At 42.1% G+C, this 22,970-nt stretch overlaps 1 protein-coding gene across 6 annotated transcripts in view; it reads right to left on the reverse strand.

Annotated features, from left to right (window-relative positions):
• JADE1 (jade family PHD finger 1) overlaps positions 1-22,970 on the reverse strand; it is a 171,850-nt gene that overhangs the window by 59,903 nt on the left and 88,977 nt on the right. The window contains exon 1 of one of the 6 annotated variants that reach the window (XM_081021919.1): positions 1,538-1,788. The exons of the other annotated variants lie outside the window; for them this stretch is intronic. The gene's annotated coding sequence lies outside the window, so the exon portion shown is untranslated. Of the gene's footprint in view, positions 1-1,537; positions 1,789-22,970 lie in introns of those variants that run through there. 6 annotated transcript variants of the gene reach the window in all.

A 22,970-nucleotide genomic window follows, 5' to 3' on the forward strand; every position in this document is an offset into this window, starting at 1 on the left:
GTATTTAAGCTCCCCGCTGCAAAGGGGGAGGATTGGGTGAGAAGGCACTAAAAGAATGGGTAAGTTGAGGCTTTTGCTGACGCCGTGCACCTGCCTGCCCGCCTGGGCTCCTCCGTCTCCACGCACAGCCCAGCGAGAAAGGCCCGCCTCCTTAAAGGGGAGCAGGCGCATGTAGCAAATGAGGCTGTTCTACGAGGATTCGAATCCCAGGGCAACCTTCCACATTCCATCCTTTCCCCGCATTAATCATCCACGCCAGCAGCAGCAGCGTTGAGCACCGAGAGAATCTGCTGCCACCCAGCAGAACAGCAGTCTAACAAGAAGCCCCGCCACTACTGCACACACCACACACCCCTCGTTTCCCTGATATCCATAAGCTCACACTTCCTAACACGTGCACTTTGGGGGTCTTACAACTTGCTCCCGCGATCGTACATAAAAGACAGCACGCTTCGGATTGTTGTTTTAACCAATAAAATAAAAAAAATGGATCGAGGAGCTTCACCCACCGCAAAAAAATAAAAATAAAATGCTCATTTTCAGGTCTACACAATGCCCCTGCTGCACCAAGTTCAGCATCAATCCTGCAAAATTAAGCTTTATGTCCACCCAACCGTTATAAGCTTTCCGTGGAAAGGAAAACCACAATCCGATCTGTGGAGGGAGGGTACATTTATTTGGTAAACTGTGTTTTTGCCTTATGTACACTCCCTGCCCTTGAATTAATGCAATGGATATTTTGAACATGTGGGTGACACGGCGACAGATCCTGGTTCCCTGGCTACCCCTCCCCCCCCCTTCCGAGAGATCTATCTAAAAAGGACCTGCGCTCTGCCGCTGCCATCTGTCTCCCAAGTTCTTACAATGCTTTTCACTTTCCGAGTAGGGCTGATCTATCAACCAGCATGGATGCGCTTTAGGGTAGCCTGCCTTCCACCTCACCGACAAAGGAAACTAAACCAAAAGTCTATGGATGCACGAAGAAACAACACTTAAGACACGAAGGGGGGTGGGAACCCCAACAACTCCACAACCGGGTTCATTCACCTTTAAAAAGCTCCCGGTTTGGCGAAAAGCAAAGTCTGCAGCGACAAAAAAAAAAAAAAATGCAGCCAGCCCTTAACTCTCCCCCCCCCCGCCGCCGCCGCGCGCGCAACCCTTTCGGATCTGCTCTCCAAAGCTCCCAAAATAATCGCCGATTTTCCCTCCTCCCCTCGCCCCCACCCGGTTCCTCCCCAGCAATGTACAAGTTGCTTATGGGATAGTGAAGCTGCAACTCAATTGCCTCCCCTTTTTGCTCCCTATCAAGAAGCAAATCTTTTGGCGCCATATTAATGACGTACTATATTATTTCCACTAGGCAGCGACCTTCGGCATTAAATTGCTCTCTAGCTGCTTCTGGAGAACTCCAAAGCTAAGCAACCAAAAAAGAAAAAAGAAACCCCACCACACATCAAATATGGCTGTGCAAGGCGGCTCGTTCTGCGGCGACGGGCGGAGAGGAGGCGAGCGTAAGGCGCTGCCTGGGCACAGTTACCTGCTGCTGTTGCTGCTGCGATGGTTGCCAGTGAGGTTGGAGTTGCTCTGCACGGAGGGGTCTGTGCTGCCTCATGAGTTCAGACAAGCACTGGAGAGTGGGAGCAGATTGTGGCTCCCTTCAGACACACACGCACACACATATACAGGGGGAGAGAGAGAGAGAGAGAGAGAGACTCTCGCTCTGACTGACGTTTTTACTTGTTATGGAGGAAGGACTCTGTGAATCAAACTCATTTCTGGGTCACTGCTGCCACAGGGGGGAGCTACTTTAATCCCCTGCCAAAACTAGGGGAAAATAGGGGGGGAGAGAGAAGAGAGAAACAGGGTGGGGAGGAGGAGGCTAGGAAAGAGAACGAGAGACACTACCGCACTTGGAAACTGTCTGCTTTAACTCCTTGCAGCCCTGAAAGAGCTGAAGATGTCATGCTCCATTTACACTGTGCAGGGAGGAGACTCCCTCTGTTCCGAAGGTTTGCATCGAGGGACCTGCCTCTTTGGAAAAGAAGGAGCATTTCACGCAGGGACAGCAGCCAGTGGGTGTTGAAGACGGATCTCACGCGTTCCAAAAATTGTCAAGTTCTTTTAAAGGAGAAGTCTCTCTGGCTTATGCATTGCCTGCCACCTGGGCTTTTGCTTGCTTGCTTTTGCAAAGGACGCACCATGGCAAAATGAAATGAATTTTTTTAAAAAAATAAAAAATAGGAGAAACATCCAAAGCAGTAATAAGAAAATCAAGAGATGGCTAACAGGCGTGTCATTCTCTGCTTGGGGCGTACCAGAACTGTATGATGCTGGAGACGTTAAAATATTTGGGGGGGGGGGCTCCTATGCCAGGGGGCCAGTTCTGAACTGGACGACATTCATCCAGCCTTTCACTATCATCCAGCCTTTCACTATAATGTTGTGGTTATTTATATTTATAAGAATGTATTGATTTTCCTTTTTGTTTTTAAAAGCAGTAAGAATTTTATAAATTATTTCAATTTATCACCCACTCAGCCAAATAATGCTTTCTGCATCAAATGTTTTACAGGTCTATAAGTGTTCATTTCACACACAAACTCTCTCTCTCTCTCTCTCTCTCTCATATTCTGCACCAGTATCAGCTCAACATGAGGTATTATTAAGGGCATGAAGCAAGATCAGCCCTCAAAACAATGTGCCAGATTCCAGTTCTGCATTTGAGTTTGGAACCATCTCCACAGGAAAGCATCACTCTGGTCATGCCCAAAATGGCTTTTCATACATGGCACCAAATGTATATTTAAGTCTCTCTGTGCTGTTTTTGTACAAGTGAAATATTGTTCATGTTAGGTAGAACATGTAAGAGCATCTTTTTTAATATATGGATATTCTAGCCAATATATTCAAATTATAAACAGTGGAAATGCAAAGCATGAGATTTTTTCCATTTTACAGATGGAGAATTTAGATGTAGAGTAACACTCAAGAATGCCCATTGCTAAACTAGAAATAGATTTCAGTTCCCCATGATCCAAGTCCAGCACTCTACACATTGGTTACTTCAAGTCTATAGGTAAATGAAGAGATAAAAAAATATCGGGGGACGGGGAACAGGACATAATGGTAGGAGCAAAAAACAACAACCCAGTGAGGGTTGAGCTACAGATTGCTGACTGATTGAGGTAGGGAACAGAATACCTATTGTTAGCCACTGTGAGCCCGGCTTTGGCCGGGGAGGGTGGAATACAATTATTATTATTATTATTATTATTATTATTATTATTATTATTATAGGCAAACAGTAAACAAAGCACGTTCATGTTGCAGTTCCAACTTGTCATCATGACAAATAGCCTAATACGTCTCTGCTCCATGAATTTGCCTAAAGGTAAAGGACCCCTGACATTTAAGTCCAGTCACGAACAACTCTGGGGTTGTGGCGCTCATCTCACTTTACTGGCCAAGGGAGCCGGCGTTTGTCTGCAGACAGTTTTTCCGGGTCATGTGGCCAGCATGATTAAGCCGCTTCTGGCGAAACCAGAGCAGCACACAGAAATGCCATTTACCTCCCACCAGAGAGGTACCTATTTATCTACTTGCTCGAACTGCTAGGTTGGCAGGAGCTGGGACCGAACAATGGGAGCTCACCCCGTCGCAGGGATTCGAACCACCGACCTTCCAATTGGCAAGCCCAAGGCTCAGTGGTTTACACCACAGCGCCATCCGCGTACCATGAATTTGCCCAGTCCCCTTCTAAAGCCACCTAAGTGGATGGTCATCACCATATCTTGCAGCAGCAAATCATTTTCATTTTTGTGTTTCATTGGAAGGCTACATGAAGTTTTCATATTAGCTGTCAACTTTCTCCAAAGCATGCCTAGTTCTAAAAACCACTATCATGTATGCCCCTCTTTTGTTGTCTTGTTTATATCCTAAAACAATAGTAGAAGAAATCAACTCCTAAACCTTTTAGCCTTTCCTTGTAGAGAAAGTGCTCCAAGCTCCTGATCAGCCTAGAGCTTTATGTTATGCAGGGCCTCAGAGGTTTGGTTTTCTTGGAATGACAGTCAACAGAGATGGTAGCGTCACTGGAATATAGGATGGAATGGCTCATAGTATTAGCACTCCACAAATCTTGCCTGCCAGTTAGGTTCCCAGGGAGATCACCAGGCCATAGCTTTGGGTCCAGCACAGAGCAAGGCAAGCATCTCTATCTCCAACTTCCAAAATGCAGACACAAACTCTATTGTTTTTCTACCTTAGCAAGGTGATGTTGTTTCCAACAAATTGGAAGGTGGGGAGGGCTACCTCCATTTGTCTCTATGGCTACTGGGCAGCCTCTTTGTACATGGAAGCATTTAACAAGACAGCTAAGGAACTGTTCTGACCCATTCGGTGACCTCTTCCACTAGATTCAAAACTTCATTGATGCAGAATCACAAGCCTGGAAGGGACCCACAGATGTAACCCAGACTGATCCTCCAATCCCATAACAATTAGCCACCATGGGTTGTAGCCATTGATACATTATCCCTGTCCTAGAACTGAGCCCTATGTTGGTTTGTCATTTGATGCAGGAGGGACAGAGAGGAAGAGCCATGTCATTTTCTCTCACTTTTAACAGCAGCATGAGATGCAGAAATTAGCAGCTCAAGATTCTCACAGAATGGAGAAAGGAGAATCCAGCTGCTGTTATAAGACACAGAAGTAGGGGTTGCTCAAAAAGTAGGCAACCTCAACTCCTTAGATATTTGTATTTTGTTGCTACCATCTGCCAACAGCCCACTAATGAGACACAGTCCACCTGGATATCACTACACCAATATTTCTTGCATTCCAAAATATGGAATGTAAATGCAGAAGCGGCAGGCCTAAGACACGTTTCCTTAATCAATGGATTTACATTTTTCCCTGGGCAAAGGAGGCATGTGTCTTTTTCAAAGCATCTCTTGCCAAATTAAAGAAGAACGCTCCTCTAGGTTTATCATAATCTCAACATGAAAAAATAAGCTTGCTGGGAGGGAGGAGAGATATTCTAGCATGGTTAACGTGCACTAATTACAGGGTAATGCATCCCCTCTGGCAACCCTTTTACCCATGTGCCAAAAAAGTCACACCTTATTCAGTGATGCCAGAAGGCCTCCAAACGAAGGAAGTAGGGAGCAGCTACACACCTACACACATACACACATGTAGAAAGGGAAGTATGAGCTGTTGTTTGCTCTGTCTCATCTGTGATTCAGCAGAAGAATTGCTCTTTATACATTATAATAAGCTAAGTAATTTATACAAGCATATCATACACCTACACCTTTGCTACACACATTGCAAACTTGTTACACATTCAGAAACCAATTTCATTTTCCCAGTGAAAGCAGGAGCCAGGTCTCTTATTCATCTTTGTAACGTCTAAGACAGTCCTTTTTTACGGGTTCAAGTACTCAGACTTCTAGCATTCTATGAGTGTGGCTATTTATGTTAACAAAACACACAAACTACCATGGGCAAGAGGGGTGTATCAGCAGGTGCAGGGAACCCCAAGAAATAAAAAAATATTTAGGGGGGAAGGAATTTCAATGAGGACTGAGCATACTGACATGGGCATGGAATGCTGAGTGGCTGGGTGGTAGGGAGAGAAAACCAGTAGGGAGCAGCAATGGGAAAGATTGTTCTGGAAAAGGGCATTACTGGCTGGAATCTTGGAACAGCAGCACTCCATGCACCCTTTTTATTGGCAGTCTCATTTGTTATTATTTATTTTTGAGATTTATATTCCAGCTTACTATTTTTTAAAATGGTTCAAGGCGGCTGGCTAGTAGATTGAAATTACACTGAGTTTGACAAATGTATAAATGAGATGCAGAAGTCCAAATGAAGCATCTCTTTCCCTGAGCTGTATTAGGATGGTGTGAAATAATATTGAACTTTTGTGACTACTGAGGGGGAAGGCTCAGTAATAGAATGGTGATAAAGAGTACATCTCCTGTCAAGGAAGTCAAAGGCCACTTCAGTGATGAACTCTTGCTTGAGTCAGAATCGGTCTCAGCAAAGTAAACTATTTTTCAAACAAAACAGAAAACATCCAACCTCAATTCCAAAACTTGGACCGCTTCATGTTCTTGATGATATTACTGAAAATGCAGTAAGGTCCAAATACCACTATGCTAAATGAACATCTTGCAAGCCTCAACTCCTGCTTCACTGCTACCTTCTCTTCATAGACTGAAAACAGCAGCATAGCCAGAACAACAACTCATGCAAGGATGCAAAGGCAGCATCTTATGAAGTCACATAATTCACATCCATAGCATACATTAATATTAATAATAATAATAATAATAATAATAATAATAATAATATTTAAATCCCGCCCTCCCCGGCAAAAGCCGGGGTCAGTAACAACAGTAAACTGCACATTTAAACTGCATGCTTTCCCCTAGAGAATCCTGGGAAATGTAGTTCATTCCTCACAGAGCTACAATTCCAAGCAACTTTAATAAACTACAGTTCCCAGGATTCTTGTGGGTACTATGCACTTTGAAGGTGTTTTAAATGTATGGTGTGGATGTATCTGAATGAGAAGTGATGGAATGATCCAGACATAAACAATGTGGGTACAGAAGAATGATGTTCCCCCCATCAGAAGTTGAATGGAACGAGGTAAGGCCAGAATAGAAAATCATGCAGAAATGTAGCAAAATTGGCTCACTGCAATTGGCTCACTGTTAGGCAGTTGCTATGATCAGATAACAAAAATGGCACATACTCTGGCCGAAAATAAACCCTGTGAGCTTCCTGGGTAGAATGCCGCAGAGAACCATATGCAGTGTTAGGTTCAGCACTTGGATTTAGCAGTTGACATGTATCATGTCAACATGTAGAGCAGAAGTAGGGCCACTAACACAGCAAGGCAACCAAACTCCCATTGACAATTATGTCCCTAGACATCCTCAAAGCCTATGATTGCTTGGAGTGGAAATACATACTAGCAGTACTAACTAACATGAAATTTGGCCCCAACTTCCTACAAATCCTCAAACAAATATACTCCCAAGCCTCAGCAAAATGCAGAACTAACAATATGGATTCTAACACTATAGCTATCCAAAGAGGCACGAAACAAGGATGCCCACTGTCTCCCTTCTTATTTATCCTGGCTCTGGAACCCCTAGCAATCCGCATCCGAGCAGCCACAGACATCAAGGGAGTGGAAATAAAAGGCAGAACCTATAAATTAGGGCTCTTTGCAGATGACCTAATGGTCACAACACCAGACCCCATAAGCACAGCAACCTCCCTAATCAGAGAACTCAACACATTTGCAATGGTGTCGGGCCTACAGGTAAATTTTACAAAGTCAGAAGCTATGTGCTTCAACACCCCTCCTCACACCCAAAAAGAACTCACGAAGGTCACCAAAATAAAACTTTGCCACACCAAGTTCAGATACCTAGGGGTACAAATAACCAGAAACCTCAATAAATTGTACCTCCACAACTACAAGCCCCTGTGGCGACAAATTAACAAAGACCTAAAGAGATGGAATAACATGAACTTCACTCTCTCAGACAAAATAGCCATGATCAAAATGATCACACTCCCAAAACTAACCTACCTATTCCAAACCCTCCCAATCTGTTTTTTTTTTTTATAATATTTTTTTATTGCTTTTTTCCAGGTACAAATATATAGTCAAATAAATAACAGAAGCAACAGAACAAAAAGGAAAAAATAAATAAAAAAAATTCATCTTTCTAGGACATCTTTTCATAACCAACCGGACTTCCCCACATCTCCCTCACCCTGCATTCTTTACAATAAAGATATCAGCAAATTGTTACCTTGTTTCATGCGTTTTTTGTAATTTCAAATAATTATACTTTAAATCCAAACCCTCCCAATCTGGATCCCCTCAACCCAACTTCGCAGTTGGCAGAGAAAACTACACTCTTTCATCTTCTCACATAAAAAACCAATAATAAGCCCCAAATACCTGCACCTCCCCACCTCAGAAGGAGGATGGGGAATCCCCAACATAGAAGCATATTACAATGCCAACCAAATACGCCACATAATCCCATATATACTAGAAGATGAGACAAAACAATGGGTACACCTAGAGAGGGACACAATTGAAAACACCTGCACCACAACATACCCACTCCTCCCAAACAAACTAAAGAAAATTCCCACAACACTTAACAGGTACACACAGACCATGCTCAAAGCATGGAAAACACAAATAGGCAAACTATCCCCAACCCCATCCCCCCTGGCGTACCACCCATTATTCCACCATGCAGCACAAAACCTCAAGATAAAAACCTGGCGAACCAAAGGCTTATATCGCCTAATAGACTTTTATAAAAATAACAAACCCTTGTCAACACAAGAAATACAAGACAAACTAGAAGACTGCCAAATGCCCTGGTTAACACAACACCAACTTCATGCCCTCTTAAACAACTCAACAGTAAAAACAGCAGCAACTAGGCCCCTGACAACCTTCGAAAACCTCCTCCTAACAACAAAGGGAAATGGTAAAGGGACGGTATCCGCAATATACAAAATACTACTTCAAAATCCCGCAAATCCCCTACACGCAATCAAAAAACAATGGGAGAATGACATAGGCTATGAGATTAACCCCACTCAATGGACCAGAATGTGGTCTAAACCCCCCTTTAAATCCATATCAATGAAAAGAAAAGAACTCACACTGAAACTCACCTACAGGTGGTACCTAACACCAAGGAAACTAGCGCTAATACACCCAGGAACCTCACCAAAATGCTGGAGAGGGTGCACCTCCACAGGCACATACCTCCACATGTGGTGGGAGTGTCCCAAAATCCAACTATTCTGGACAACAGCCATACAAGAAATATGTAAAATAACTAAGCAAGTAATAGACATCACCCCAGAATTGGCCCTACTAAACATCTTCCAAGACAACAATGCCCATTTACACCACAAAGAACTCATAACCCACCTGCTCTCAGCAGCCAGAAGCACCATAACCAGACACTGGAGAGACCTGTCAGGAGTAAGCATGGACCAATGGTACCAAATAGTATGGGAAACAGCCCTACTAGAAAAATTAACTAATAAACTGAAACTGACACGGGGACAAACAGAAGAAGACGCCTTCACCCCGGTATGGCTCCCCTTTATCACATACACAGCCCAACAGGACAATGACAATAATCCACCAACAGCATACAAATCAATATGGCTAACCTGATCCAAAACACCCACCCACCTCACTCACACACGAAAACAAAGATCACCACAGCCAATCACAAGCAAACAATCACACCCTAGGCCAACCCCAACCTCTCTCACCACCAAAGGAACACAAGTGAACAACACAAGCAACGCTGACACCAAACTCTACATACATTAAACATAATAGAAACACCACCACCCCACCCCACCCCTATCCATCTTCCCTCTCTCCACCCCCCCTTTCTTTTTTCTTTTTTCTTCTCCCCCTAATGCCTCAACAAATGAAACGGATTTGTAAAAATGTTGCATGAAAAAAAAAATACGAGGCACTACACTTCTGTAAAACAAGAAAATCCTTAATAAAATATATTAAAAAAGAAGAAGAAGTAGGGCCACTCTGCCCACTCCCAACCTTGATATATTAATTAGATATTCTGTGCATCATCTATGCACATGAAAGTTTTGTGATTGCTCTGCTACCCTGCAAAATGCAAGATACCAGATCAATCCTATAGATCCTATTTGCATGTAGTATTCACAACAGCTCTGTACAAAGGACCAATGAATGCATAAAGGCAGCATGTTGAAGCCCCCTTTTCCTTCCACACCTTAATTAGCTACAAGTTATCTGAAGAGCTACATGTTATGCTGGAAATCACCAGCTCTCTTTATACATTCTTCCTTCCCCCCACAAGTTGAAGTGTGACTGTCTGAAGCAGGGAGCCTCCTAGACTCAGAGAGAGCTCTTCCTAGTGTGTTTGCTTGCTTGTTTTGTTTGTTTGTTTGTACCCTGATTTCCCAGGAAGTACATCAGGCTCCACACTTCAAGTGTTTGCCTTCCAACCTTATGGAGGTGAAGCTACTGCACTAGTTCCTGTCTCACATGTTTACTTAAAAATGGGTTAAAAATGCATTAAGAAGGCTATTGTCTTACCATGTTTGTAAGGTCAGCTGGGATGTCTGGTTGGTGAGATATTGAGGATATTGGGAAGATCAACCCAGTGTGTTTTGTTTGTAATTAAAGGCAGGATTGCTATTTCAGCTCAGGACCAAATTAACTCTCGTGCTGAGTAGGCTACGGAGCGGCTCCCTGACCAAACCATATACCTGCAGAGTAATTATGTGAGAACAAGAAAAGAATCTCTCCTTTGCTCCCCTGGCACTGAGCTTTAATTTTTCCTCAGCTAAGAACATGGTGGCACCTTTCTGAAACAAAAAGGAGTCACCAGCCTGAATGAACATGACCAGTCACTGCAGATTTCATGTTCAGAGTGAAGACTGTCTTTCTGCATATACAGTGGTACCTCAGGTTACATACGCTTCAGGTTACAGACTCTGCTAACCCAGAAATAGTGCTTCAGGTTAAGAACTTTGCTTCAGGATAAGAACAGAAATCGTGTTCCGGCGGCGCAGGAGGCCCCATTAGCTAAAGTGGTGCTTCAGGTTAAGAACAGTTTCAGGTTAAGAACGGACCTGCGGAACGAATTAAGTACTTAATCCGAGGTACCACTGTATGCTGGGAAAAAAAGAAAATGTGGCTTTTTGATTAGAGACACAAATACTAGCCAGGATTCATCACATATAGATGACACACAGAGAGATTTTTTAAAAAATCCAGTCCTGTGAAAAGGACCACCATTAAGAACAGGTGCAAAATTAACCTGTGTAATCTTTAATTATATGCACACAACAGTGCCAGATTTTATAGGCATGCACAGTATGGGCAGAATTAGGGCTCCTTGTGACTGATGCCCCAAGTTATTAGTATACATTCTTAACTGAGAAAATATCATTGAAACATGACTACAAACAATGAATAGCCAATGTCGAATTCTAATATTTTAGTGTGTTGCATTGTTTCCACTCTTCATTTCTCCTACACCGCAATTAAAGTCAGTGGCGGCCTGGTTCATTAGAGCAGAAGTCACCAACCCGATGCCTATGAAGACCTTTATGGCACTTGTGGAGGCTCCAGGTGCCATTAAGAACACTGGTCTTCCACAAGTACAGGAGACGCCATGCTTCAGAAGCTTGCCCTCTAATTTGTGGAAGGTAATTGTGACTGCAATGAGCGGGTGGAGCTTATCAAACACATCCCTGCTTTCTCTCACTCAATGCTATTTGCATGAATACTTAATTCACATTTCCCGAAAGTATATGCAAGCAAAAATGCAGCTATTCTTTGAAATTTGAAAGCCCTCTAAATTTTGTGATGCAGTTCTCCAACACAAAAATATGTGCACAAATGCATATATTAGGAGTGTGTGGATAAAAATGCATATATTGGTGAATATAGCACACATAAATGCATTATATTAGGCCTATTTATTTGCAAAAATGTGCATATTAGGAGAAATGAACACTAAAATGCTGGTGAACTTGACAGATTCCTCCATTCTGAATTAGAGGACAATTCTCATCCTTTTTGTGAGTTTGCTTGCTTTTCAGTTTACCTTGCTTTTGGGAATGCAGTTCACACCAGAACCTCTTCCTCTTCCCCTAGCTGCTCCTAGGCCAGAGATGTGTGTAGGCATGACCAGCTGGAATTCTACCACTCTTTCCTTCATGAAATACATGAACATTGAGAATGTGGCTCATTAGCTAGTACAGAGGCTTGAGTTACAAAACAGCATTCTCTTGCTGTCAACTAAAGGAATAAAAATAGTTATATCTGCATGGTGTAGAAACACATATTGAAAGGCAGAAAAATGGAGGGCTGAGAGTGAAAGTGAAGCAGTCTTGGAAACAATGGTAGTTGAACCATTGACTTGGCTGGCAGCATCATTCTGCTTTGCCAATGCAAACCTCATTCATATTTCAAGCCAGCATAGCTCTTTTGAGAATAGAGCTGCCTAGAGTTATTGTACATAACCATCTGAACACAAGGCATGGAGTTTGATGTTGTAGCAAAGATAACCAGCACATAGCTTTGCAACAAGGAGAATTATGACCTACGCAGCAGCCATGTTGGGAGCAAATGCCAAGGGAAAACATATCTAAGGATCTGTTGCCCCAGGTTTGCTATAATTATAAGTGCAGATACAAAAACCATGCACTCTCTGAGGAATTATAGAATAATGCCTACACATGATTCATGTGACTGCTGGTCAGCTATCCTCATGAGGAAATGCTCAAAAGCTAACCTTAGTACAGAAGTCACCAACCTTTTGGGGCCCATGGATATATGTTCTGTGAACTGCCTTAGACCTTCAGGTATAGGGCGTTATATAAATTCAATAAATAACAACCAAGAACAACATTTGCAAGCCAGAGAAACTGCCATGGGCAACACTCAAGCTTCAACCAAGCACATACCACAATCTATACTCATCAGGGGAAGGGGGCTTTTCTGGTGCCAGGGAAGGCTTATGCAGGTGCATCTTTGTCCACAGGCACCACACTGACAACTTCTGCCTTAGCAGCAATATTAATAATACTTTACTGCTAGTAGGTGGTTTGGAGTGTTACAAGATTTGCACTTCCTCAATTTGTGTTAGTTACTGGCACTGACAGCTCAGGGATGGGTAGCCTGTGGCTCTCCAGATGTTCTAGATTGCAGCTCCCAGCATCCCTGAGCATTGGCCATGCTGGCTGGGCTGCAGTGGCTGCTGCTCATTGGGCAGAAGGCAGGGAGACCAACAGTAGCTGGAACCAGAACCACTGACATGTCCCCATCCTCCCTGCTGAATTCTGCAAGGGCAACACTGAGACGAAGGAGGAGGAAGTTGTCAGGCAGTGCCATCCCATGGACTGGTTTTAAGTCGGCAAGTGGGAACAGACTGGCTGGTGGGGCAGTGTTTCATTTGTCCTAATGGGGCAGCGTCCACTGCAGTTTGAGCTGGTGGTAGTTGTAGTCCAAAACAAATAGGTCTGGCCCAAGACATTTTGCCACTTGAGGAAAAACTGAAAATATATCCCCTGCCCATAAATCAAAGTGGGTCACATGCAAGGCTGACCTTTTGGTCCTGGAGACAAATGCCTCTCCCTGGGAGTAGACAACAACAACAACAACAACAGAGGGTGGAAATAACAATTTGCTGCCTGTTTACAACTCCTGAATCAACCTTTTTGAGTCCACAGCTCCCTTAACCAACTGCATTATTTCTGGGGCACCCCTGTGGGGCTCAGGAGCCCGGTTGAGCTGGCAGCCTCTCACCCTTTTTCGAATACCCTCCATTGTGAAGTGTTTCCTCAGCCTCCTCTCCTCTCCTTGGGAATCCTCCAGGTAGCTGCCACAGCATTCCCTGGTCTCTGAGCCACCTCAGCTCCTGGCAACCAGCACCTCCTGGCCAGCCCCTGACCCACCATTTCCTGGGGAGCTTGTAGCCAGGGCTGCTGCAACAAACAGCTGTGCAAGCCTTTGGGAGGCAGAGACACAAGAGGGTATCAGAGGAAGGAAAGAGAGACAGAGGCCAGTGTTGCCCACAACACCCCCGACCTTCATTCAAGGCACCCCAGGGTGCCACAGCACACTGGTTGAAAACCACTGGCCTAAGGACCAGCCCTACACAGTAATAACTACTTGAAGGGTCCTTAATCTCTGCACTCCATCACATCCTGTAGGGAATAGAACATAGCTCTTCACAACATGAAGAACAGAAAAATGAAGAGCAGTGATAATGCAGAGCAGCTATCTAGAGACATCGTTGCTGTGTGAAAATACACAGCTACCATTGCTCTTCTACACGTTCATTTTAAAGAACTGCCAGATGCAAAGTACAGCCCATGATCGAGACAGAGATACAGAGGAAATGCCCGAAAAAGGGAACAGAAATATAAAAAGAAAGTTGATGCAGATGTACCTGATTGCTGACCTTCTAGCATGGCTCGGATTTGAAAGTTAAACCCCAAGAACTATCATTCAAGCTCCTGTGAAAACTGAGAATGAAACAAATAGAGCATTTGCAAAGCCAAGAAATTAAGGTCCTTGTCTGTTTAGGTACTAAGAGATAAGGAGTAGAAATGGATGGAAAATAAACATTTTACTACGCTTGCCCCTCTAACTATCCAGCTAATCAAAACTTGATCCTGACGGACACATCCTATGTCTCTAAGGCACATACCATTGAGATAAACCAGAGCAGCCAAGGTCATTCCTGATAATGAAATATTTTCCACCCAAACAGATTTAAAGCAGAAATTCTCCTTTATCTCTGTAAAGATACCATTAGCAATTCTCAATCAAGGCCTAGGCTAGGCTGGTTAGTCTGGTGCAATACCCAGATAGTGAGGCTTGGGGCTTGCTGTGAACTGCTCCAAGTATTAAAATTATTAAGCTGCTTCTAAATTAGCCTAGTTTTGATAGAAGATGACTACCTCTACCATACAACACTGCAGCTCTGAAAAGCATATGCTTCAAAAGGAAGCCCCATACACTGAATCCTATGCATGCTTACTGAGAAGTAAATTCTACAGTATTCAATAGGGCAATACACATTTACTGGAACGCTGAATTCAATGGGGCTTGCTTCTGTGTAGGATTGCACAGTTAAGCAACTAAAACAGGTTGAATGTTAAGTGGTTTCAGGATTGCAGCCATCTTGTCATCTCCAGGCAGGAGGGGGAGGGACCGCTAAAGATGTTGTTTGTTTGTTTGTTTGTTCTCTCTCTCTCTCTCTCTCTCTCTCACCCACACACACCCACACACTTATTTATTTATTTCCCCACATTTCGTCTAGGGCACTCAGGTGGCATACATAGTTCTCCTCATTTTTTATCTTCACAACAACCCTGTGAGGTAGGCTAGATTGAGAGACTATGACTGGTCCAAGGTAACCTAGTAAGTTTCATGGCTGATTTGAACCCTGGTCTCCCAGATCCCAGGCTGTTATGCTAATCACTACACCACACTGTTCTTACAGGAAGAAAAAGCAAAAAGTACTCACTGCAACTTATCTGGACAGCACAGGGATTAGGTGGGGTGGGGCAGAGAGGCTGAGGCTGCACAGACATATTGGTGGACCCAATCCAGCTCTCCCACCAGTACAATCATGCAGGCCTGACCTTGCTGCTGCCCTGCCCTAGCACCAACTAGGTAAGCTGCAGCGATGCCAATGCCACAGAAAGGCATTTGCAGCTCTGCCCCACCACACTGACTGCTAACATGTGTGTGTGTGTCTGTGTGTGTGTGTACACACACCCAGAGCTGTTACTGGAATATGTAACAGTGAAGAGTAAGATCTGCTAAATCCTTTTCATTCCTTTATTTTGCTGTATATCATTCTTACTTGATAACATTCATTTCGTCTTTTACATCTGAAATATTTCACATTAATCCCTGAAGAATCTCATGCCATGAAAATGAACACCGAGCTAATAAAGTTGACTTTCCCCCTGCTGCTCAACCTCACTCATGCCCTCCTTTAAGTCTTAGCTATCTCCTCTCTCCACCCACCCAACCTTTTAAGCCAGATTCTTGGAAATTTTCCCTCCACCAGTACTTTCGCCTTCAGGGTTAGAAACATGTTATGAAGCATGTAAAAATGTAAAGGGCAAAAAAACAACAAACCACCACCCTGCCCTGTCCAACAGTGTCAAATTTATAGCCAGAATCTAATCTCTAGTAGTAGGAATTCCTTCAAAGTGTTCATGTTTACCATTAAAAGAAATGGTCATTGTCTATCCTCAGCATTCTGTTGTTTATTTTTAGAAAATGATAGTCACATTTTAATTGGTTTTCTCACATAAAGAAGTTAACGAAGACCTACTCATCTTAGGGAATAAACAAAGCACAGCACACTCTGTGTTATGAAGTTTAATGATAATTATTTCATTTCTTTTCTTTACACTAATAAGAGTTAGATTCTGGGTTTGTTTGTTTTTTTGTTTTTTTAAAGAAACACCATCTAGCCACAGTAAGGGAAAGGTTATCTTCCAACAACTGTCATATGTTGTAATATTATTGTGAGTGTAATTGTATTCTTGACTGAGAAGTGCCTCAATCTGCCCAGGAATTAAAAGAAACCAACAAATATTATGATTTTTTAAACTGATAATTTGTGATTTTTAGTGCTGTAAACACATGCACACCAACTCAGGGCTCCAACCTGACCTGGGGAACACCTCACCCATCCCCCAAAATCAATTAGTGTGTGGTGGGGGTAATGCTTAATTATGATTTATTTGGTCCACCAAATTGATTCAACATGGCCTCTGACGTCCAAACATAGATGAAGACAGTATTTTCCACCTTGGGAACTCTTGTGCCAAATTGGGTGACAATATATTCAGAGCCATACAAATTAGGGCAGGTTGGAACCATCACACCAAATTGAGAAACGATGTAATCAGAAACATCTTGATCAGTGCAATTTGGTCACGTCACACCAAAAATCAGGTAAAGTCATGCCAAAGTCACAGTTTGGTCCACAAGAGCCCAATGTTGATGTAAAACACTGCCCCTACTTCGGGAACTCTTGTGCCAAGTTCAAAATTTGTGCATTTTGGACCTGTCACACCAGAACTCCTTACAAAGAGAAAACAAAACACTGCCAGAAGTATACTTCCAGAGTTGGGAGTTGTTGGGTCCACCACAATCAATGCATCACCAGTGCAGAATGACGTACGTGAGATTAAGAGGAGGGACTCAATTGTTCCAAGTACAAGGTCACACCACACATCTACCAAATAACAAACAACATGCTGACGTACTGACACAAAAGCAAACTGACATGGACATGAGAACGGAACTGTATATAAAAAGCAAAGCTTGTTAACCCTGGCTCAGAAATTCAGTACTTAACTGCTAGAGAAGACTACACTCTCTTGTCACAAAGCTGTATCTTTTTTTAAAAAAACAAGCCCATATAAAACGCACACACATGCTAATATACTGATGATCATAACATGTAATCTTGACGCAATTCACACTGTGAGTGATTCAACCGTGTGTCACTCAGATTCAAGAAAAATAACTTTTTCCAAAACAAAATAATCTATGCTATGATGCAGTCACCTTTCCTGAGTAATCTTGCAATTTAAATGACAAGGTTACTTACAAAGTAAATGGCAACAGGGAGATCTTAGTTCCTTTGCCATGGAGATCCACATGTGTCCAAGTGTTGCAAAGGGGTAAGCACACATGCTTTAAAAAACGTGTCTGCCAATCTTATGGTGGCTGAGAATTTACAGGAAACTGAGGTGCTGATCCTTCCTTCCCTCTTTTTTATTTTTAAATAAAAATAATACATAATTAACAGAAGTAAAATTGTGCATATAAGAACACATGCGCACACCCCAAAAAAGAAAGCCTCAAAGAAAAAGGAGATGAAGCCTGTGAAAATAAATAATTACATACCTGCTTAGGGACTAAACAGATGACCCTTGGGTCCCTTCCAACTCTAAGATTCTATGATTCTAAGTTATTGTTGTTGTTGTTTTAATAAATTGGGAGATCAGGTTTACAATCAAGTCTTCCATTTTTTTAAAACAACAGCAACAATTTAAAAGCAGTACAGGATTAAATCAGGGTAAAAGTGCCAGAAAATAGATTAAATGTCTATTTAATCCTTTCTCTTCATACCATTTTCAGGAATGGTGCCTAAGGATTAACCCTTTCCCACAGTGCTGCTGCAGCTGGTCCTCCAATCCAGTGCTTTATTTCATTTTTAAAGTCAGAAGATCCAATCATGGACCTCTCTCATAACATCTGTTTTGGAAGTCCAATAGTTAAACAGTAAAGCAAAGCAATTTCAGCTCTACATAAAGATTCTGTAATGAGCACAGCTGTAAGCCCACACTGCATCACTCACTGGTGTAACTGGCCAGAACCATTTACAGTAGAAATATATATTAAATACTGATTCAAGTAAACTGAGCTTTGTATAAACATATTCTTTGCCTTTGACCTTACATGTATTCTTGTTTTTAAAGAAAATGCATGATCTGTTTGCACTGGCAGATTTGTGGTAATGGATCAACATCTGTTCCTTCAGATGCAGAGCCTAAAGCCACACCACTTACAAAAGCATCTTGCTTGCTTTCCTACAGTGTGTGACTAACACTTGTGCATTTATTACCTGCATTAGTTACATTTACTAGGGAGCTTGCTACATTTAAAGAGCACTGCAAATGCCAGTTGTCAACTGGAATTAAACTTGCTCAAACTATTGATGTATATTATTGATACTTGACTTCACCATTTATTCTACTTCAATGGCAATAAAACATAATTTTATTAAACAGGAGGGAAGTAATATTTCATTTGTTTGTTTTAAATGTATTGTGACTGTGAGTTTGATGCTGTCACTGATTTGGCATCTAGAAAGGGGAAACAGTGTATATGGATGTGTGTTTTCATGAATAAAGAAAACAGACTGTATAATCAGCTAGCAGCAACAGCAGGCGATTTCTCTACCCCACAGAGCAGGTTCAGGGTCACAAGTCAAAGCACCATGCACGCCTCCCAATACCTCCATAGGTAATCAAATGGTGATAGTCTCCGAAATATGCTTACTTATGGGCAGAAGCAACTAACATTCACCATAAATGGTCTGTAGACCACTTTGGAATTCACTAAGAGAAGAACCCAAAGCCACAAAATTGTAATAGGTACTAATCAAGGTATTGCCATCCTGTGACGTTTAAATGCCATCCCCTCCCTGCAATGAACCAAAATGGCTATCTGCAACAGGGGTAATCACCACTATCGTGAGTGCACCCACCAGTATTTCCTATGGCACCTGCAAAAGGCCTTAATAAATATTCTTTCAAAAATACACACTGCATAAGCCCCTGTTGCTCTTCCTGATCAATTCCTGTTTGCACAGGCTCAGCCTCTTCTACATTGAACATGCCTCCTTAAACATATCCTCATTTTATTGGATGGCAGGACTTAACAACCTCCCTCCCATTCTGAACATAGGAAACAAGTAAGTAGCTTCTCTCTGTGAGCAAGCACGGTGATGGTTGATGTAGGTACTTTTTTCCTCCAGTGATGGGGCAGCATGTCACCCATTTTAGTGTCCTACCTCTTTCTGCTCTTGTATTCATTCATTCATTCATTCATTCATTCATTTTATTACTAAACTTAAACTGCCCTTCCTCCCTAAGCCTTATGTGGCAACCATTTTGTATTATGCTCCATCCCCTGTGACAGCTATTTTGGGTTATGCCACACGCCCACAGCAACCATTTTGTGACTGGTGCCTACAGCACTCTCTCAATATTCCAGATGAGTCCACAGACCCAAAGACTGCCAATGCATGATCTACAATTTACCACAGTAGCTGGTTGGACACTGTGAGAACAGGATGCTGGACTAGATGGGCCACTGGCTTGATTCAGCAGGCTCTTATGACATTCTTATGTGTAGCAAACTTCTTCCTACAGACACATATGATATTTGCAGTGTGTTTTGGGGACTGGAGCACAGTCTGATTTTTTTTTCTAAACTTGTCTAAGTTAAAGTATTGGGTTACTTATTATAAGGTACAGTGAGAAAAAGTGGTTACAGCGCTACATTACTGTACTCATGCCTTTGAAATAAGGTGCTGGGTCCAAACAGCTAATGACATAGGCCTTCGTGTAAGAAAGATCTCGCATCTGCTTTTTACATGACATGGCACATGCCAGACTAGTGAGAAATTATAGAATCACAGATCTGTAAAGTTGGAAAGGACCTCAAGGGTCATCTAGTCCAACCCCCTGCAATGCAGGAATCTCAACTAGATCCTACATGCCACCCTGGGTTCCTTTGGAAGGAAGGATGGGATAATATTCAATAAAAATAAAATATTTTTTAAAAGAGTTGTGTCTGACCTTTCAGACAGGATAAAGACATGTTTCTTTCACTGCTGCTGCTGCTGCTCTTTTCACTTGAAAAGCCTGGCATGTAACACACCTAAATTATCCCTTATAGTTAATATTACTTATTTTAGTTCTGAAAGCAAGATAAATAAGATTGAGGGATATACCACCACATATTCATTCATTCATTCATTCAGGCCAGGATCCAGAAACTATATAAGCTCATGAAAGCCCTGTGGATCCGAGGGATTTTCGTCTTCTGAAGTGTGCTGCATAGCAATGGGAGGAGAGGGTCTTGTCAGTTGTGATGCCACTTTTAGGAAAACCTCTCCCCAGGAATGCTCACCTAGCATTTGCATTCATGTATTCAGCAGCGCAATCCTTTCAGAAGTAGGGCTCATTGAATTCAATGAGACTTTCTCCCAAGTCACTGTGCATAGGATTGTAGCCCATTGTTTTTCATTGCCTAGACTTTTTTAAACATCTGGCATATTAGTTATTTTTGCCGTGATGTTTCTTTTATGCTCTTTTACCGTTTGATAGGTTATGGAAAACCAACCTGGAAATTTCTGAACTGAAGGGTGGTATATAAATCTTTTTACTCAGCTAGATAAGCAAATAGGCAGCTTACAGAAATTAAAAAATCAATCATAATGCAATAAATAAGCCATCTAATACAATATTAAAAAACAGCCGTCTAAAATCAGAATAAAACTGCAACAGTGGTAAGAATCACACCGTGTTAAAAGTACAGCTGAACATGACAGACTTCACCTGGTGAATAAAAGATACTGAGAAAGGACAATAAGAACAGCTATCTACTATTAAAGGCGCTACACATGCCAAACTGCTCATCTCAATATAAAATCAAATGGAAAAACAAATTTACAAAAGGTCACTGTAGCACAAGCTCTAGATTAGAGCTAGACAATGAGACTTGCTGACTGTTAGGGAACTGAGTGCTAGGAATATAAAACCAATAAAGCCATGTAGCAACCAAAACTGTTTCAAGGTTCCCAAAAGAATAAGGTGCCAAGCCAAATCGTATATAAAAGGCTGTTAAAATCAAAGGGCAACCCCCTGAATTACAGGAGGCATTAATCCTCTCACCAAACTTCGCAACTAACTCATACAATGGCGAGGAAGTGATCCAGCGCCGTTATTTGGCCCATGGACACTTTCATTGTTTCTAATAAAATTCTTGTTGAATTAATTACACACAATAAAAAGTGACATAGAAAATAGTGCTTATGCAATGAATTAATGTGCCAAGCTGCGTTTGGCGCTGGCCCTTTCCTCAAGTCTCTTCTCATTTATTTACTTCGGGGACAGGAAGCAGGGAGTGTGGGGAATGTGCTGACAAGCATAGGATCTTTTTTTAAAGAAAAAAGAACCTCACCCATCTTATTCAGGGAAATCGATGGGATCTTCACACAACGCTATTGTCAACAGGGGATCTTATTCAAGCATCGCAATTCTGTCTGTCTACTCAAAAGTCAGTCCCATTGAGTTCATTGGGGTTTATGTCCAAGTTTATGTATGCAGCACAGATGCCCAATATTGCAGGACTTAGGCAGGCACAGAACCAAGTTGCACACAGTATTCAATATGTTACAGCTTCTGAAGGCTACTAAATGCATCAGACTGTTCAGAAAGAAAAACTGACACTAGAATCTGATACATGACAGCTCAGAAATAAACTCCACTGAGTCCAAGGGGCCTCACTCATAGGCAGGTGAGCATCAGATTGCAGCCTGTCAGTTGCCTTGTAAGTTTCATAATCAGAATAAATATTAGCTCCTGCAAGGCAATGTAATATATGGGCTAGGTATGGGGAGACCCAGTTTCAAATCCCTAATCATCTCAGTGGGGGGCCTTGAGCCAATCACTATTATCCACCTTCGTCTACCTTCTAGGGTTGTTGTGTAGATAATAAAATGGGCAGCGGGAGAACCACATACGTCACCTCAAGCTTCTTGAGATATCAATGTAACTAATGGGGGTTTTTTTCAGAGAAAAGACCTGTGATCTGCTTCCTTTCAGAAGTCAAGTTCTTATGGAAACCACTGTGAGTGTTTAACAGTAGCCAAAAGCCTTTTGCTTTGCACTGTCCTGCACTTTCATGCTGTTGTATTTCCCCCTTCCTTTGAAGCAGAAAGAGTGACAGCAAACTGTCCCTCTTTGAAAATTATGTCTTGCGGCAATTTAAAACAAACCCAGTGTACAATACACTTTCAGTACATTCACTGCGTAGGGCAAACAGGCCTCACTGGGCTTCCAGTGGTCAAGGAGCAGGAGTTCATATGTACTGCCCTCTGGTGGTCCTTTTACTCTTTCCTCTCAACCAGCTCAGTTCTTACCAAAATATTGTTATAATGTAAACAGTCAGCTGGAATACACAAAACATTTTGGGTATTCTAAATGTGGTATACCAGTTTGTATACCACATTTTGAATGCAAAATGTATGTGCATTCCAGCTGTATATGTCTGGTTATATTGACAGTATATTTCAAAATGTGAACTGTGGCATGAAAATCTTGAAATACTGAATTCACACTTATTTCCATGCAATTCAGGAACTGTGGTTTGAAACTGCAAGAACTAGACTTAGGAAAACATTTTATAACCAGCTCTTCTTGTTGCTAGTGTTGAATGTTAAAATGTTCCTGAAAAGAAAGCCATTTTATCTGATAAATATTTATAAATATTGATATAGGGTTGTGCCCAGCATTGTAGGTGGAAAGATCTTGCACCGCTTATGCAAATACAAGTAACTCACAACTTACACACATTTAACTTGTGCACATTCAACTTTACATGCTTTGCAAAATAAAATAAAATAAAATAAAATAAAATAAAATAAAATGGGAGCAGAAATTGGGTGGGCATCTGGGGGAAAAGGCTTCAGAAATCTCACCTGCCATTGAACCCAATGTGCTCTTACTTTACACAATTTTGGCTTTAGATTGCACACAGCAGCCAATAAACTGGA

Source organism: Podarcis pityusensis (assembly GCF_964106645.2).
Source record: "Podarcis pityusensis genome assembly, chromosome: 9".
Lineage (NCBI taxonomy): Eukaryota > Metazoa > Chordata > Lepidosauria > Squamata > Lacertidae > Podarcis > Podarcis pityusensis.